The sequence below is a fragment of the Cervus elaphus genome, chromosome 2, assembly GCF_910594005.1.
Source record: "Cervus elaphus chromosome 2, mCerEla1.1, whole genome shotgun sequence".
Lineage (NCBI taxonomy): Eukaryota > Metazoa > Chordata > Mammalia > Artiodactyla > Cervidae > Cervus > Cervus elaphus.
In genome coordinates, this window is record NC_057816.1 from 34563938 (window position 1) to 34582551 (window position 18614).

The following is an 18614-nucleotide window of genomic DNA, read 5'->3' on the forward strand; positions in this document are numbered from 1 at the left end:
GCTGTAGTTTTGACACTGACGGACAGCATGTGGGGCCCCCAGCCCCCAGGAAGCGCAGGCATGGGCTTCTGCATTGTTACCCTTTGATTAACTTATGACACTCTTTGCCACATAAAATTCTTACAGGGAAATTGTTCCTTAATGCTGGGCTCTAACATCAACAAACTTTGCCAATAAGAGTTAAAATATGTCCAAAAGCAGCTCAGCTTGGGATAATGTGTGTGTGTGTGTGTGTGTGTGTGTGTGTATGTCCATGCGCATTTGTCTGCATATGCACACGTGAGCAGAGGGGACACTTTTTGGCCTTCACATTCTCAGCCTCGTAATGCTGTTATTCAAGTGCAGTATTTAGAAAAAGCTTCTTACATGTTATGGGCATGCTGCACATGGAGAGACTTAAGCAAGGCCAAGATGAAAATAAATAATGCATGAAGTCAGAGGCCTGAAGCAAATGTTAACTAATTTCAAAATGGGTCAAAATCACAACAATTAAGTCTCTGACATGTGAAGTCATTTTTTCCCTCACTAAAATATTAACCAACTTGCTTCACTTCTACTAGATTGATTTGTAGAGCATGAAAGGTCATTTTGGAGGCAGAGGGGGAATTTGGCTTCTACAAGCCATCCATAATGAGAGCCAATAAAGTAGGTAAAGCTCCTGTTTACCTAAGCTGAAATATTGATGTCCAAGCCCACATCGAATGCAAATCTCTACATTAATCATTTTTCTCCAGTCGGGGAATTCAGACCATGGTAACACATGCTTTGATAGACCTATACATCATAGTTACAGCAACATTAGACAGTGCCTCAGTGACAGAATACAAATATATTGCATTGGATTTCCTTCATTTTCCCCAGCCTGACTTTTATTCATGTCTGCAAACTCTGCTCCGGGTGGGTGAAGTTTTGACATGGATTTGGGGGAGATCTTTGGTTCAGTAAATAACTGAAGATTGGTAACAAGGATTTTATTTTCTTGGTTATCCACCAATCAAATTGAGAGAAGTTTCATATCTAGTTCTTTAAGTAGAGCTCTGTGATGATCAAGTTCCCCGGGTCTGTCCAGGCTTCTCCCACTCATGCAGGAATATCACTACAGCTGCTTTTCTCAAAGCATGATCTGTGAACATTTTGTATCTGATTATCTGAACGCTTGTTCGGAAATGCGATTTTCTAGGCCCTATAGGAGGAGGGCATGGCAAGCCACTCCAGTGTTCTTGCCTGGAAAATCCCATGGACAGAGGAGCCTGGCAGGCTACAGTCTATAGGGTTGCAAAGAGTCGGACATGACTGAAGCGACTTAGCATGCACACACACACACACATACTGGGTATACTCAATCGGATTCCCTTACTGGGGTCAGGAAATCTTCACTTTTATGGAGGCCCCCAATGTTCATTATATACATCATTGTTTGATAACTGCTATAGACAGCTGTCAGCTTTAGATTCCTCAAGATCACTCTGATCTTGTTACTTTTTTACTCAAAGTCATTCTGACAATAAATATGTTCCAAATCTCTACTGAGTTTCATATTTAGCCCTCTTCTTCTACTTATCTAGATACCCTGCAGTTTCATTCATCATTCAGATTCTTATTTTTTCTATTTGCAGAAGAATTCCAAACCAGTCTTTCCAACAGTGATGCTTTACCTGAGCTTCAGACTCATATCTGAAAATACCTGTTGGATCTCTCTACTTGGCACCTTAATGTCAACGCATCCCAAACTGAACTATGCCTCTGCCATGCCACCACCCATCCAGACAGAAATCCTGATATTCTCATTTACCCTTCTACCTTCCTATAATTTTTATCAAGTAAGTCACCAGATTAACTTGCTGTGTCATCTCTCCATCATCTCCACTGGGATACTTGCTCTTCTATTCTTCTGGCTGTGTCCAAAATTCAGGCCTTCATCACTCTCCACTGTTCCACCCTAACAGACTTCTTACTACTCTTGTCTTTTGTTTTAAACTTGTAAAATCAACCTTCCATGTAGTTGCTGAGTAGTCTTTCGAAAGCGAAATCTGACTGCAGGATTGTCTGGCATGACACACAGGCCCATACTCATTTTCCATCAATCTTCACCCTGACTCTAGACTTTTAAAATAACAGTTTGTAGTAACCTTACATAGCACACTTTTTCAAAAATCTCCTGTTTTTCCTCTGCCTGAAACTCCCTCTTCTCAATCATTTCCACTTAGAAAAGTATTACTCAATAACAAAAATAATTGTTACAAATGTTATTTTATAATCCTATTATCTGGCATTGATTGAGTTCTTTCTCTATGTTAAACACTGAGTTCAAGGTTCCTTTTGATTCTCAAAAGGATCAAAATGTGAACATTTTCCATAACAATCTTCTTAACAAACCTTGGTCAGATCATTTTTCCCCTCAGGGTTTTCCTTAATCTCTAGTACAGGTCATTTCTTCTCTTATCAGCATCAAGACTCCTTGTGCTAACTTCAGATAAAACATTTAGCCTACTGTATTGAAATAGTTCATTTTTGTTCTCCGCTTTCCCTTGATCAGTAACTTACCTGTTCCATAAGAACAGAGCCTCTGTCTTATTCAGCTCCATTTTCCAAGCATGTAGCCCCTACTCTGGCACATGAGAAGATGATGCCCGCTCAATGCTTGCTTCACCCAGCAGATCTGATTCAGTGGTACAGAACATCACTGTGAGGAGTCCTCTCTGCATATTTGTGTGTGTGCTTGTCACATCCGACTCTTTGCAATCCTAGGGACTATAGCCCGCCAGGCTCCTCTGTCCATGGGATTCTCCAGACAAGAATACTGGAGTAGGTAGCCATTCCCTTCTCCAGAGGGTCTTCCCAAACCAGGGATCAAACCCTGCTCTCCTGCATTGCAGGCGGATTCTTTACCTTCTGAGCCATCAAAGAAGCCCTCTCTGCATATTTAATGGGAGACTATTTGATCTAAGGCCTTGACCTTCAAAGGTAGAGGCTGGGCCATGCTCATGTTTATATCTCCCTGCAGTAACTGGTGCTGCATCTTTTATATGATGAAAGCTCGAAAGTGTTAGAAGAGATTTAACTGCTACTCCCTGGATTTCAGGAATATTAAAGTGATGTTCAGCTCTGCTAAATTTTAGAAAAACAGAATACACAGAGTCACTGTGAGAAGCAAAAATCATTAGGCACTCTAGCCATATTTAAGCAGTGCAGTGTCAGAGTGGATGTTCATTAGACTTAATGGATTTGAGTATGTCAGACAGAATAAATGTAAGAACTTCTGAGTGAGAGCAAAGAGGGACAGAAATGGAACCCTGCGGTGAAAAGGGCAAATTGCTTCTTGTAGAGAGACAGAAATCTCAAGAATTAAGGGGTTCCATGACATGCATTTTTTTACACTAAGTGTTTAAAAATTAGTAATCATGTAATTTGGATTATATCTGAATATGATGATTAATTTATGACAATGAACCAGTGTTTCACTTACTGAGTGCACAGTCTGGCCCAGGTGTTTCACATAGCTCTCTCTACTGCTAGGTTTGTCTTTCCCCCATTTTATACATGATGAAATTGAGGCTTAGACAGATTAGTAATTTTCTCAAGGTCACTCCTTAATACATTTCATAGAATAGTCTGTATATTCATTCATGTAACAAGTTCATGCTGAACAATAACTGTGCCACATACTGTGCTAGGACCTTAACATACAAGAACAAATAAGAATGTAAGGGAATTCATAGTCTGGGCCTATATAGTCATGGGAAATAATACAGAAGATATAATGTAGCAGTTTCCCTGAGAGATGGATCCTGTGGGAACCTTGATGAGGGCTACTGTAATCCAGTGAGTTGGGTCTCCAGTTCAGCTGGGCGTGAAAAGGCATATAAGGCACCCTGGAACACTTCCCAACAAGTCACAAACAGTCTGAGTCATGTTTTAGACAGAGGGAATGGAACCTGACCCAGAACTTGGTCCTAGTCCGTCTTGCTCATCCCTGCTTTCACTAGAACATGTGTGAGAAATGGCCGGTCATCTCGACTTTGCACTCCCATCTGGATTTTGGACACCTTGAGGGATGATGCTGAATAGACTGTGCATCTTACAAAGCTGCTACCCTGAAGTGCTCGGTGGAGACACTGGTGTGTGTCATGAAGGGTGCTGATATTTTGTCCTACACATCTGTACACATTCCCGGTGGCTCAGTGGTAAAGAATCCGCCTGCAATGCAGAAGACTCAAGTTCGATCCCTGAGTCAGGAAGATCCTTTGGAGAAGGGAATGGCAACCCACTCTTCAGTATTCTTGCCGGGGAAACCACATGAGCAGAGGAGCCTGATGGACTACAGTTCATATGGTAAGGAAGAGTTGGACACGACCAAGTGACTAAACCAGATGCTTCTGTACCCATCAGTGGTGCCTATTAATGCAGACGTGGGCACTGTCAACGACAGTCCAGTTTCAGTCACTGTGCTAGGTCTTTAACATACCTTATCTGACTTATTCCTCACAGTGATTCTACAAATTGGTTTCTTGCCTTTGATGCATGGATAAAATCTACCTATATCCTGCAAGTTTAAACAACCATCCCAAAATGATATATAACACACGAAAGAGCCAAGATCTGAACCAACAATTAGATGGCTTCAAAAATTCTTTATCTGCCTGTTTGGAATCAGAAAAAAATGAAACAAATCTTATTCCATCATTTCGGTGAGCTCTCCTCCAGCATCCTGGCAAGCAGTGTTCTTCTCCTAGTCCGGTCTTCAAGGGAGAAGAGACAGCCCCCTGCTTCTCTATCAGCTTCTCAATGAGTGGCAGACTCTCTGGGCCCTTCTCCTTCTATGTTTCTGATTCTCCATGATTTGACTTTCTGTCTATACCCTGTCTTCCTCCACAATCCAACCAGAAAGAGATCATTCCTTTTGACTACATATGCTAGTAAGTTTGTCCTTATTATGCTTGCTACCTTGTCTCAATTAAACTATCATGATGCTAATTAATCTAGGTCATAGAAAACCAATAGAAATCCCCTAATAATGTATTATTTCTTAAGTACTGTATGTTACCAGGCTTACAAGAGATCAAGCAGGGCCACTAATGAGAACTATAAGCTCAGAGTAATGAAATAAATATGAGAGATGATTCCCATAGGTGTGGGCTTTCTTTGAACACCCTTCTGTCTCACTTTCAGGACTATGGGATTGTGAAGCCTAATTTTATGACCAGTGAACTGTTCTACAACTTTTCTGTCTTTACTATATCCTCAGTCATGAGGTCATTCCCCTCCCTCCCTTTTCACTTTAGTTTAATTCAAGGTGTGGGTTGAGATCCCAGAAGTAGTTGGTTTCTGCTGTGAGCATACTGTTCATTAATCTACTACACACCAAAGTCCATTAATTTTGAATAGCACTATCAATTATACTGCCTGACAGGGAGATAACTATGTTATCACCTTTGCAGAAGTGTCTTCTTTAGGAAATCTATAGAGCCTCAACAAGACTCTAACACTGATGGATAACTCTCTTCTCAAAAATCACAATTTGAGTTCATTTCCTTTCATAGGATCTTAAAAAAATAAGCAAAAAAAAAAATCCTGAGGCTCATATCACTTCTCCACACAGTGAATGAGCTTACCATTATTCTTCTGATAAAAACCAGAGTTCCTGCTTATTCTGGATCCTTCAAATATATCTACCTTGCACGTGTGAAAGACAATGTTAGTACTTGTACCTGGTCTTGTGAGATTTCCCAGATTTGTCTGTTAGGTGCCGTTGTGAAGTGACTCTTCTTTTAGCTCTGTCTCATTCCCCCATTCTCCATACAGACCCTTCCTCAAGGCACTCAGACTTGTTCTTCCTGGCCTTTCTCCAGGATAATTTCTGATTTCTGTTATTCCCACAAAACTCCAATATAAATGAACAAATCCACCTTTGTGCTAAACTGCAGGCCCCTTAAATAATCTCTCTTAAATTAGCAAGAAGGCATAGCAGAAGCTGATCAAAACCTTCCCCTGGTTTCCTAACATGCTCTACAAAAGACACAGTTTACTTGCCAGGCATGCTGTGCCAGGCTCTCGCTCATTCATTCATGCACTTAAGTGTATGTTGGGTGTCCATTCTGTGCCAGACATTCTTTTGATTACTGTGGAAAAGATGGAAGCTCTTTTCCTCCCCATAAGCTCTTTTCCTAAACCTCCCCATACTTAATGGAGGAGAAACAATTAGAAAGGAGCAAATATACACGTGAAAAAACTGCAGGGGATGAAGTGGAATACGGTAAGTAATCATGGTAAATTAGAAGTGGTCAAATAGGAGATGGCAAGAGTGAACAGCAACATTTTAGGAATCAGTGAATTAAAATGGACCAGAATGGGTGAATTTAATTCAGATGACCATTGCATCTACTACTGTGGGCAAGAATCTCTTAAAAGAAATGGAGCAGCCCTCATAGTCAACAAGAGAGTCCTAAATGCAGTACTTGGGTGCAATCTCAAAAACAACAGGTGATCTCTGTTCATTTCCAAGTCAAACCATTCAATGTCACAGTAATCCAAGTCTATGCCTCAACCATTAATGCCGCAGAAGCTGAACTTGAACGGTTCTATGAAGACCTATAAGACCTTCTAGAACTAACTCCAAAAAAAAAAAAAGAGAGAGAGAGAGAGAGAGAGAGAGATCCTTTTCATCATAGAGGACTGGAATGCAAAAGTAGGAAGTCAAGAGATACCTGGAATAACAGGCAAGTTTGGTCTTGGAGTACAAAATGAAGCAGGGCAAAGGCTAACAGAGTTTTGCCAAGAGAACACACTGGTCATAGCAAACACCCTCTTCCAACAACACAAGAGAGACTCTACACATGGACATCACCAGATGGTCAATACTGAAACCAGATTGATTATATTCTTTGCAGCCAAAGATGGAGAAGCTCTATACAGTCAGCAAAAACAAGACTGGAAGCTGACTGTGGCTCAGATCATGAAATTCTGACTGCAAAATTCAGATTTAAATTGAAGAAAGGAAGGAAAATCACTAGAACATTCAGGTATGATTTAAATCAAATCCCAAAGAAAGGCAATGTCAAAGAATATTCAAACTACTGCACAATTGCAGTCATCTTACATGCTAGCAAAGTAATGCTCAAAATTCTCCAAGCTAGGCTTCAATTGTATGTGAACCGAGAACTTCCAGATGTTCAAGCTATATTTAGAAAAGGCAGAGGAACCAGAGATCAAATTGCCAACATCCACTGCATCATAGACAAAGCAAGAGAATTCCAGAAAAACATGTGCTTCTTCTTCATTGACTATGCTAAAGCCTTTGACTGTGTGGATAACAAAAAACTGTGGAAAATTCTTAGAGAAATGGGACTACCAGACCACCTTACCTGCCTCCTGAGAAATCTGTATGCATGTCAAGAAGCAACAGTTAGTACTGGACATGAAATTACAGACTGATTCCAAATTGGGAAAGGAGCATGTCAAGGCTGTATATTGTCACCCTGATTATTTAACTTATATGCAGAGTACATCATGTGACATGCCAGACTGGATGAAGCGCAAGATGGAATCAAGATTGCTGGGAGAGATATCAATAACCTCAGATATGCAGATGACACCACCCTTATGGCAGAAAGTGAAGAGGAACTACAGAGCCTCTTTATGAAGGTGATAGAAGAGAGTGGAAAACACGGCCTAAAACTCAACATTCAAAAAACTAAGATCATGGCATCAGGTTCCATCTCTTCATGGCACATGGATGGGGAAACAATGGAAACAGTGAGAGACTTTATTTTCTTGGGCTCCAAAATCACTGCAGATGGTGACTGCAGCCATGAAATTAAAAGATGCTTGCTCCTTGGAAGAAAATATATGAACAACCTAGACAGCATATTAAAAAGCAGAAACATTTCTTTGCTAACAAAGGTCAGTCTATGCAAAGCTATGGTTTTTCTAGTAGTCATGTATGGATCTGAGTGTTGGACCATAAAGAAAGCTGACTGCTGAAGAATTGATGCTTTTGAACTGTGGTGTTGGAGAAGACTCTTGAGAGTCCCTTGGACTGCAAGGAGATCCAACCAGTCCATCTTGAAGGAAATCAAATCTGAATATTCTTTGGGAGGACTGATGCTGAAGCTCCAATAGTTTGGCTGCCTGAGTTGAAGAACTGACTCATTACAAGAGACCCTGATGCTGGGAAGATTGAAGGCAGGAGAAGAGGACAACAGAGGATGAGATGGTTGGATGGCATCACCAACTCAATGGACATGAGTGTGAGCAAGCTCGGGGAATTGGTGAAGGATAAGGAAGCCTGGCATGCTTCAGTCCATCAGGTTGCAAAGAGTTGGACAGGACTGAGTGACTGTACTGAATTGAACTGAAGGTAAGTGACAGAAAAGTAGAAAGAAAGGGCAGGACAGTCAGTGATAAACCTGTCAGGAAAGACCCCTGAGGAGGTCATCGTGGAGCAGAGGTCTAAGTGAATTTCTTAGGGGAGATTTCCAGATCATGGGTGTGTCCAGAGCACAGTATCTGAGGCTGGAATGCATTTGGCAATTTCAGGGGAGAGAATGGGGCCACAAGTGCTTCCAGCAGAGAGACAGAGGTTAGCGGTGACCAGGGGCTAAGCTGGGCACCCCAGGAATAAAAGGAAACAAAGGTCTGCTTTGAGCTGTTCCTAACCCAGCTCCCTGGTGGCTCAGTGGTAAAGAATCCACCTGCCAGTACAAGAGACGTGGGTTCGATCCCTGGGTTGGGAAGATCCCCTGGAGAAGGGAATGGCAACGCACTCCAGTATTCCTGCCTGGAGAATCCCATAGACAGAGGAGCCTGGCAGGCTTCAGTCCACGGGGTCTCAAAAGACTTGGACACAGCTTAGCAACTGAACAACAGATTCCAGCTCTAGGCCTGAGGGCAGAGGAAGCAACATGCCCTTCATTGCCTAAAGGGACTGCCCATGAGCCTCCATTTTGCAAGGGAATGATTCTACCAGCTTGTCAGTAACAATGAATGTTTATGTCCTCTCACTATCTCTTTAGGCTAATGCAATTTAAATTTATGTTTTAACAAAATATTTAGTGATATCAAATAATGTTCACAATATTTTCTTTCCTGACAAAGGCAAAGGACATCACAGGGCAGTTGGTCTCATTTCATCTTAAATATTATATATATCTGTATGTGTGTGTAATATACAGATACAAATTTTATTTTAAATATATATGTATATGGGCTTCCCTATAGAGTTCTTGAAGTAAATGTATGAAAATATCAGAGAATTATATACTATAATATTAAGAGTAATTATCTTACTGATGAATGATGGGGTTATAGACTTATTTTTTTATTATTTCTACATTATCTTCCAAATTTTCCACAATAAATATGTATGACTTTTATTATTAAAAAGATCCAAAGCTTCAGTTCTTTTAAAAATTGCTCTAATTTGCAGATCTTTAGGAAAATCTCAAGGATGAGGCATTGTTTAGAACTATTAATCATTCATATGTGAATTGTGTGCAACTGCTAATTAACAGTATGTTGGACACGCTTCACTTCCCTGAGTGTCAGTGTTATCCTTTGATAAAGTGTAAAATAATGCCTACATGTTAGGATTATTATGAGTAGTAAATTAAAGAGATTGCAAGCAATACAGGAATATCTTAAATATACTATTTTAGGGGTCAAGGATTATACGTATATTTATACAATACCCAGCAGACTCTTGTATGGAGTGAAAGTGAAGTCGTTCAGTCGTGTCCGACTCTTTGCAACCCCGTGGACTGTAGCCAACCAGGCTCCTCTGTCCATGGGATTCTCCAGACAAGAATACTGGAGTGGGTTGCCATTTCCTTCTCCAGGGATCTTCCCCACCCAGGGATCAAACCCGGGTCTCCCGCATTCCAGGCAGACGCTTTAACCTCTGAGCTATGGAGTAGCTTTAGATAAATAATAAAAGCATCTGATTACAGACTATGAAGCACTCTCCATTGAAAAATAATCATAAAATAATGAAATTACCAGCTAGAAATTGGCTTGAAACATCTCTTCTGTCATCATTCCAAGCCCAATCTTTCTTTCCCATCAGTGAATATTCCATCTACCTCTGTGTGCTTTGAACAATACACCCCTCTTTCACTTAGCAGTAACTCCTCTGTTTCAGAACAGAACTCACCATTAGTCCTTTTTACTCTGTGAAGCCAAAGCTATTTCTTTGTTCTTTTCATGCTTCATCCTGCTTCTTTCATCAATATGGAGATAAAAGAGGCTTTATTCAAAATTCACATATAACCTTTTCAGGATTTAATAAACTTTATCATCTTTTCTCTCCACTTCTCCAGATTTTTCTCCTCACTTTTCCAACTAGCCCTTGGAAAATAAGGTTACCAGACTCTTCATTTTTCTCCTGGAACTTGCTCCCTATAGATGTAGTAAACAGTAAAACCTAAACGTGAACACAAATTTCAGCCAGGCAGGTTTAATGAGCACAGGACAAGGGACTCCACCTGTCTAATCATTTCAATTCATTCTAAGATCAGGTAGCTGTGTAGCAGTCCTATCCTTACTTATCTTCAGTGAACTTCTGAGATGGTGTACCTGAAAGGTATCGGTCTTGGAACTCAGAGTTGAAACATCTGGAAGGTGACTGGCATATAGTAAGTATGCCATAAATGATGGCTACGGTTGTTATCGCTGTAATTATTTTAGACTCCTGAAGATCTTTTACATTTTCAATCACTAAGCCATATCTTCCTGATCCTATCCAAACACGCTTGGCTTTTTAGATCTCTGGGTACAACATTCACCCTTGTTAAGCTGCATTTTGTAAGAATTAAATTGTCTTATCACTGTAGCCCATTACTATCTCTTCAGATCCTGGTTCATTCAGAAACTGCAAATGCTCTCCTTCCCAGATTCCTGGCACCCTTGCATTTGATGAGCTGTCAGCTGTACCTTCAGCAAAGCCACAGATAAAAACATTAACTGCAGCAAATTCAAAGATAGAGGTGCATATGCTGTACATCAACTAACGTGAGTAGGAAAAGAGCTGCTTTTAATAGTGTACATCTCCGCCCACTGCAAAAGGACAGGCTGAACCATTTTTAATCATTTTATTTTAACCCTCTGTGTCACTACATTTACCTGAAGTGAATTCAAAGTCATAGGCTCTAGGAATGCTTGAAAATGGTCCCTAGTTGTCATTTTTTAAAAGATAAATCACAATTCAAATTTGGAGATTGGAAATTTCTTCTTATATTTGATCAGGACCATTAATGAAAATCAATTAATCTTCAAATTTATCCTGTTCTAGGTTCTAAGACAGATGTTAAAGAAGTTCAGTTTAGCAAAATGCATATGTATAAGTAAATCACTTCTATGTATATAGCATCAAGTACCATAACAGAGGAATTCGCAAGTACTTCTAAAGAATCACAAGCAAATTTCCAGTCACATACATATAAAGATGTCAGAATTGGAAAATACCTTGATGAGAATAAAGTTCAGTCTTCTCATTATGCATTGGTTCAAAGAGGGGAAATAGTCCCAAATTCACACAGCTAACTGGTAGACCAGAAGTCAAATGTCTACATATAAATCCAATGTTCCTTCTCCAATCTTCCCCTTGATAAGAACCTCTAACACCAAGAAATGTATGCATTTATTTATTTACAGCATCTCAATAGCCTATCTGAAGATGGATTCTCATAGTTTAGAGTGGAAGATATAGATGCAGAATAAATAGGAAATTTATATCCTATTGAATATTTACCCCAGAACCTACCTAAAGGTTTAACACGCATGCTCATACACAATTAAACTGCCTTAAATTCCAATATTAGCTTGTCATTGTTTGTTTACTTGGGTTTCTTTCCTCCTCAGTAGAGTGTAGGAAAATACAACAACACCTTGTTAGTTGAGGATTTAGGCTTTTTAGTTTTTAATTAATTCATTCTACAAATACTTACTGGCATTCTCCTATAGGGAAGATCTTTTGTAAGATAGAATAGAAAGTAACTCTGGTAGCAATCCTTAAGGAAGTCTATTTGTCTTGGGGGAACTCCTCTTTGTGTTATAAAAGGCCTAATGAAATGTATCTTCCAGTACAATGAAAGGGGACCATTCCAGATGCTCTTTCTTATCAAGGGCACACCAACTACTGTTACTGCTCCAGGATATCTGCTCCATCACCATTAGAGGATCCAGTAAACATTTAGAGGAGTTCACCAGCCGTAAGTATTGAGGTATGTGGTTAAAGCAGTATTTTCTCATTTGGTTCCCCAGCTACTCAGAAAGCTTGATACTTTCATTATCTCTTAGTTATTATAGCAGAAAATCTGAGATTGATAGATACTACTTATCTCAGGTCACACACCAGGAAATGGAGGAGCTGGAACGTGAGTGCAAGTCTACAAGACTGCAAAATCTATGCTCTTTCTGAAGTACCTTTGGAAAGTTCTGGAATCAAAGTGAGGGCCATGGTGTCTCTGGTCTTGGGACAAATGGGTAAAAGGGGCTTGGAAGGAGTCGGTGCATCACTGAACTCAATAATTTGCCTTTGTTTGAAGTGAAACTTGTATTATAAAAATACATTTTTCTATAAATGGAAATTCAAATACATATATACATACATATATGTGTTTGCATACACACACAGGCACATTTCTCAGGTATCTCTAAGTGAAAAATTCTGCACTTAATCTGTGAAGTTCTGCAATTCATGTTCTGACTCTACTATTCATTATTCCTGTTAATGAGAATTAGTTTTCCCTTCCCCTTTGTGAAGCTTCCCTTGCTGTATTTACAACGTGAGTGGTTATATGCAGAGTGGTTTTCTGAAAGTTTCTGTTATACTTTTCCCAGTGACAATGGTCTGGCAATGAGTTTATCTCCTGTTAAGCACATTTTTTCTTGGCCATGCCAAATTGCCTCAGCTATTTGGTCTTACCAGAGGTGTTAACACATGCCAGAAAGCTTCCCTGGGGAAATTAGGCAGCAATAAGTAGCTCCAGATCTTTTATCCTCGAGTTTCTTCAAAATAACCTGGACCACTTCCAAAGTCTTCAGTTCCACCTCACTGATCCCTGGACAAGTGGTGGAAGGTTTTGAATGACCTTGATCCACCCAAATTTGAAATCACCACAGGGAACAGAAGGAAAAGCTGAGAAGGAAGGATAATTCCTAAACACGACAGGTCCTCTAGAAACTGACGCAGGCCTGGTACGGGGGCCTCACATCTTCCATTTTTCTTACTGAATAGCTTTATCACTCAGGATGTGGAGGGGGCTCTTCTGAGAAGTAGTATCCTCCCGACTTTCCAGAGTGTGTGTGTGTGTGTGTGTGTGTGTGTGTGTGTGTGTGTGTGTCTGGGCTCAGCAGTGTCCAACTCTTTATGACCCCATGGACAGTAGCCTACCAGGCTCCTCTGCCCATGGGTTTTCCCAGGCAAGAATCCTGAAGTGGGTTGCTATTTCCCACTGCAGGAATCTTCCTGACCCAGTGATTAAACCTGTGTCTCTTGTGTCTCCTGCTTTGGCAGGCGGGTTCTTTATCACTGCACCACCTGGAAGCCTGACTTTCTATTAGAAGAGATCAAAGATTTAAAAAGCAGGGGTCAGATTCTCCATCCTTCCTTCATTTACTTCTCCAAAAGTGAATATCCAATGTAGACAGGAGACTGAAACTGTAAGGGTTTCAATTATGCAGCAGTGGCAGTGGGGATGAAATAAGAAATAGGATAAACAGCTCTTCACTTGCAAACCCTACCATTCATCATGAACAGAAGTCATTTCAATAAAGAGGGATACATAACAAGAAAGGAAGCCATAAGAGAGCTGAGAAGGAACACAACCCAGACGCATAGGGCTGGACAAGGTCCTAACTTTTGATACCTAGGTGCACACATCCTCAGAGATTCCATGTTATATTTTCAGTCTCGCAGATGCTTATGTCACACTTGAGAAACACCATGTGCTCTTATAAGTGCGTTACCAACACTAACTACTTGTGTCTTCATGTTGACTCTATGAAGAAGATGCTACCATCCTCAGCCCCAGTTGATGTCCTAGGAACCTGAGACACAGGGTCTGAGTAACCTGCTCAAGGTCATGCAACTCAGCAGGGACCCAGAGGCTGTGTTCTTATTGCTAAAATAGGTACCTCTCAAAAGATCCAGAGAGGACGACCTGAACACTGTCACATTCTGCTGTGTTGGGAAAGTATAAGATGGGGCAACAATATTTACTCCATGCTCTCGGCATGAAAGAAAAAGGAGGACACCAAGATATTGCTGTGCTAGAAATACAGCCTGGGGGTCAGGAGAAAGGCCTGCAAGAGCTGCCTGCCAGGATGCTGTGAGAGCCTAATTCCTATTTCACTTTCCAGGCCAATCACAGGCCTCTGTGAGTGCCCGTCTCTAAGGAAGGGGGCGTGTAAATAATCTTTCCCCACCTTAAAAGCAATTTTTGCAGATAGCAGCTCCCCTCGCCACACTTCTGCTCCACATGCAGAGTAAGATTGATGACAAAAACCCCATCTCTGACAGGCAAGTCCAAAACTGCCCTCACACTGCCAGGCTTTCCGAGGAAATGAGGGTCCCGCTGGTCCAACCAGGGGGAGGATCTTCTCTGTGTTGCTATTATACATAAGTCAGAAATAACTGGACCTACCAAAAGCCAGAAAACCCCAAAGAACAGTGTGGAAAAGAGAAAAAAATGCATCTGTTTCACGGACTAGAAAAATATCAGAAATTCAGACAGGGCTCTGCGTACTCTCAGAGCAAACCATCACAATAAAATAAGCCCCCAGGGCCCTTCGCTTACCAAACGTAATCTATGGCAGACTCTCTTTTTCAAATATCTGTCCTTTTCTTCATCTCTTCCATGCTTCTACTGCCCAGAAAACAGACATATGTTAAATACAAGTTTGACTTTTAAACGGTGTCTCACACTCTTGCAGGCTCAGTCTCCTCATCTGGAAAACTTGGGGATAAATGAGACCTCACAGATAGTTCCGTTGTCAGTTGTGGGGTGCACGTGGCAAGCCTCCTGCACCAGGGACACTCAAAACAAGCTTCTCTTTGTTTAATCACATAAGCAGGTTTTGAGTTATGGCTCATCCTCCTTAGTAGTTTAGTGATTCTGCATATGTCATTTAACCTGGTTGAACCTCCACTGCTATTCATAAAACTGAAGGTAAAGAGGGAAAGAATTTATCATTCTGACCAGCAGAATTTCTGTGAGGAAGGGAACTATGTTTTACATTAAAAAAAAAATTCACACCTTGATAAGGAGGGTCCTGACATTGTACAGGAGGCAGGAATCAAGACCATACCCAAGGAAAAGAAATGCAAAAAGGCAAAATGGTTGTCTAAGGAGGCCTTACAAATAGCTGAGAAAAGAGAAGAGAAAGGCAAAGGAGAAAAGGAAAGATATACCCATTTGAATGCAGAGCTCCAAAGAATAGCAAGGAGAGATAACAAAGCCTTCCTCAGTGATCAGTGCAAAGAAATAGAGGAAAACAACAGAATGGGAAAGACTAAAGATCTCTTCAAGAAAATTAGAGATACTAAGTGTACATTGTATACAAAGATGGGCACAATAAAGAACAGAAACAGTATGGACGTGACAGAAGCAGAAGATACTAAGAAGAGGTGACAACAATACATAGAAGTATACAAAAAAAGATCTTTATGACACAGATAATCACGATGGTGTGATCACCAAGCTAGAGCCAGACATCCTGGAATGTGAAGTCAAGTGGGCCTTAGGAAGCATCACAACGAACAAAGCTAGCAGAGGTGATGGAATTCTAGTTGAGCTATTTCAAATCCTAAAAGATGATGTTGTGAAAGTGCTGCACTCAATATGCAAATTTGGAAAACTCAGCAGTGGCCAAACTACAGCACAATTGTACTCATCTCACATGCTAGTAAAGTAATGCTCAAAATTCTTCAAGCCAGGCTTCAACAGTACATGAACCGTGAACTTCCAGATGTTCAAGCTGGATTTAGAAAAGGCAGAGGAACACCAGAGATCAAATTGCAAACATCCACAGGATCATTGAAAAAAGCAAGAGAATTCCAAAAAAAATATCTACTTTTGCTTTATTGACTATGCCAAAGTCTTTGACTGTGTGGACCACAACAAACTGGAAAATTCTTAAAGAGATGGGAATACCAGACCACCTGACCTGCCTCTTGAGAAGCCTATACGCAGGTCAGGAAGCAACAGTTAGAACTGGACATGGAACAACAGACTGGTTTCAAATAGGAAAAGGAGTACATCAAGGCTATAAGTGGTCACCCTGCTTATTTAACTTATATATCATGAGAAACACTGGGCAGGATGAAGCACAAGCTGGAATCAAGATTGCTGGGAGAAATATCAATAACCTCAGATATGCAGATGACACCACCCTTATGGCAGAGAGTGAAGAGGAACTAAAAAGCCTCTTGATGAAAGTGAAAGAGGAGAGTGAAAAAGTTGGCTTAAAGCTCAACATTCAGTAAACTAAGATCATGGCATCTGGCCCCATCACTTCATGGCAAATGGATGGGGAAATGATGGAAACAGTGGCTAACTTTATTTTTTGGGGCTCCAAAATCACTGCAGATGGTGACAGCAGTCATAAAATTAAAAGATGCTTGCTCCTTGGAAGGAAAGTTATGACCAACCTAGATAGCATATTAAAAAGACATTACTTTGCCAACAAAGGTCCGTCTAGTCAAAGCTATGCTTTTTCCAGTAGTCATGTATGGATGTGCAAGTTGGACTATAAAGAAAGCTGAGTGCAGAAGAATTGATGTTTTTGAACTGTGGTGTTGGAGAAGACTCTTAAGAGTCCCTTGGACTGCAAGGAGATCCAACCAGTTCATCCTAAAGGAAATCAGTCCTGGGTGTTCATTGGAAGGACTGATCCTGAAGCTGAAACTCTAATGCCTTTGGCCACCTGAGGCGAAGAACTGACTCACTGGAAAAGACCCTGATGCTGGGACGGATTGGGGGCAGGAGGAGAAGGGGACGACAGAGGATGAGATGGTTGGATGGCATCACCAACTCGATGGGCATGAGTTTGAGTAAACTCCAGGAGTTGGCGATGGACATGGAGGCCTGGCGTGCTGCAGTCCAGGGGGTCACAAAGAGTCGGACACAACTGAGCGGCTGAACTGATAAGCTCTGGCATTAGGGAATGGGCACCCCAGCTTCGGAGAAGAGGGATAAGATGCTCTGTGTGGAATAGCTCAACTTGAAATAGAGGAGGAGAGAAGAGAACTATGAAGAGGGGAAGGAATGGGCATAAAAGATCCAGTGGGGAGTTTCTACAGTCCACTAGGGTAAAAGATTTATGAAATTCTACAGCAGTGTGGTGGCTGAAGGGCATTATAAGAGTAAGCTTTGCTAATTTTCCATATTAATTTGTTCACATGACCATGATGTAAACCCTTCTCTTTTACACTACATTTCAGGATAGTGTAATAACAGACTCAGACAAATTTATTAGGACTGTTGATTTTTTTTTAAAGAAAAGAACCTGAGTTCCAAGTGTCAGTCAACAAAGATGACCCAAGACAGAGAAGGTACCAGACACTTAGGTGGCTGTGGAAATAGAACTTTGAATACACTTTGGGAAACATTGCATGTCCACAGCCTCAGCAGGTTGGTGAGGAAAGCTAAACTCAGTGTTATACAGTTTTTGAGAGGTAAGGAGGATCCCAACTGAGAGCTAGGCTACCCAAAGAAAAGCATATTAACATGGAAGATAAATGACTTAATCTCTGTATCACATTATCTGTCTCTTAGTAGACCCTCCCTCCTTCATTCTCTCCCTCCATCCTTTGCAGCCTTTAGGTATTATATGTAACCTTGAATAAAAATGCTCTAGGTGTACTTTGAAGTGCATACTTCTACATTGTACTCTGACCTGAGTCATTTCAAAGGGAAAATACTAGCTTGTCTGTCCAACTACAGTGTCTTTCAATCTTCAAAATACACACTTTTCCCCCCACTTCTCAAACCACATCATCCCAGTGAATATTCATCTGTGTAAAAGTGATTCATCACCACCTTTCATTTTTCCCATCGACTATCTTATTGTTCATTACCATCCAGAGGCTGGTTTCTCCTTTTTGCCCTTGAATCTGCAGTTTTTATTTCCTCTGCAGACTACTTTTCACATCTCCTTTTACAGTTTCCGTGTACCTCCAAAACCATGCCTCCTCGTCCTGTGATCAAGCCGAGTGGCAGTTACTAAATTATTGGGTATTCTCTGCAGCTTCCCAGCATCAATGATTTTCGGCTATATAATCTGCTTGCTCTTTTCAGCGAGCCATATATTGGGAAGGATATATGGGTATTACCACTCACGAAGTTCAAAATGGTAGGGAGCTTACTCATAATAGTGCCTTTGGCTGATTTAGAGATCAACTTCCTGTTTATGATCAACTATTATCTGTGCTGATTTTTTTTTTTTCTTTCAATCCTCTTTGTCTTTCTCTAGTTCCATATGATCGTGTGGCTGAGTTTCCTGTGCCTTGCAATACTATTCCTCTAAGGTCATTCTTCACTGTCAACACATGGATTTAAGGTTCTCTCTAGCCCCTTCTTCTTTGTTTTTTCAATAAACTCATTTTACACATAAAAACA